The sequence below is a fragment of the Diplotaxodon limnothrissa genome, linkage group LG23 (genome assembly GCF_057381915.1).
Source record: "Diplotaxodon limnothrissa isolate DT_005_m linkage group LG23, D_limnothrissa_male_GT1.1, whole genome shotgun sequence".
Classification (NCBI taxonomy): Eukaryota; Metazoa; Chordata; class Actinopteri; order Cichliformes; family Cichlidae; genus Diplotaxodon; species Diplotaxodon limnothrissa.
The window spans coordinates 17,747,164-17,748,741 of record NC_140617.1 but is presented as its reverse complement, the minus strand read 5'-3'; positions in this window follow the sequence as shown (position 1 = coordinate 17,748,741).

Sequence of the window (1,578 nt, the reverse complement as noted above, 5' to 3'; positions counted from 1 at the left end):
TCGACGCTTCATTTGAAGCTTTGTAAGATCCCAAAAGCAGGAATAAGTAGCAGGATTTAAGAGTGTAATAACGGACTGAAACAGAAGATGGCAGCACTGCATGTACAAGGATGCCAGCTGCCGTTAAACCCCGAAGAAGAAGAAACTGTGTCCCAGAATTCATAGCGCGGCCCAGCGCAGTTGTCAACAATGGCGGCAGCTAGTTAGTTTTAATATTACTCTTATTATTCTTTCTGGGTCACAAAATAAACGTTTAACATATTTTCAGGCGAGAATGTAGCTGTGTAAACCTCAAATATCTGCTCAGTTTATCAAGACACCACATATTTTCAAAAGCGCTCCGACGTTTTCGGAGGCGTCTGTTACCCACTAGCTCGATAGCTAGCCGGGGGCCATGAGAGCACCGGACTCCCGGCAGATCGTTTTCAAACCCACCGCCCTACTCAGGTTAAACATATACAAGTCACTTAGATAACTTAAAAATGTTATTGTTTGGCTTTTTTCAGTATTTTATTTGTTCCTCAGTAAATCGGCTGAGTTTATTAAACTCCACCGAAACAATCTGCACATTTAATTAGAATTCAATTAACTATCATCTTGTCTTTATTTTTAGTTAGCACAGACCTTAAACACTTAAAGCTGTAAGCTAATGATAGTTATATAAGAGCAGATGCTGCTGGTGCAATAAGCTGTACTTTTACGTTCAATGGATGATGATCTGATTAGTCGACTAATTGCAAAAATAATCGGTGACTAGTCGACTATCAAAATAATCGTTTGTGGCAGCCCTAATATATATATATATATATATATATATATATATATATATATATTAGGGGTGCAACGATATTCGTATCGATATTGAACCGTTCGATACAGTGCTTTCGGTTCGGTACGCATATGTATCGAACAATACAACATTTGTAATTTATTTTATCAACTTTCCTTCTGACGATGCTGTCTGTGTGGAGCGCTCAGTGAATCTGCGTTCGACTACTCCGCCTAGGCTGCACTGTCGAGCGCAGATCCACTGAGTGCTCCACACAGACAGCATCGTCAGAAGGAAGAGCGCAGGGCACCTCCCCCACCCTCATTCAGATCTGGCGTTTGGAATTATTTTGGTTTTCATGTGACGTATGACCCTGAAGGTAAGCGAGTCATGGACTAAAGTAAAACAGTATGTTGGATGTGCCATGCAATGCTCAATTACATGGGTGGGAACTAGTGTGTTAGCGCAGTTAGCTCTTTAACGTGTTAGCCGTCTAGCCCCATGCACGGGGCGATCGGCGGTAGCTCGTTAACGGAGATTTGCCGTGTTGTGGTGTTAAGGTCATTTCAACGAGATTAACCTGAAAGCACTAGTGGGAACACAACGAATATGACTGCACATTTACGCCGACATCATCCTAGTGCAAAGACAAAAACAACAAGCATGCTACTAACTTTAGCCGAGTCATTTAGACAGCTGTTAGCACATGATTCTCCTTATGCTGCTGAGAACATAGCCCAGAAGAAGCGGATAGTATAGCTTTTATTTTGGAAAGAGACATTTCTCTGTAATAAACTCTCTTTTCCAAA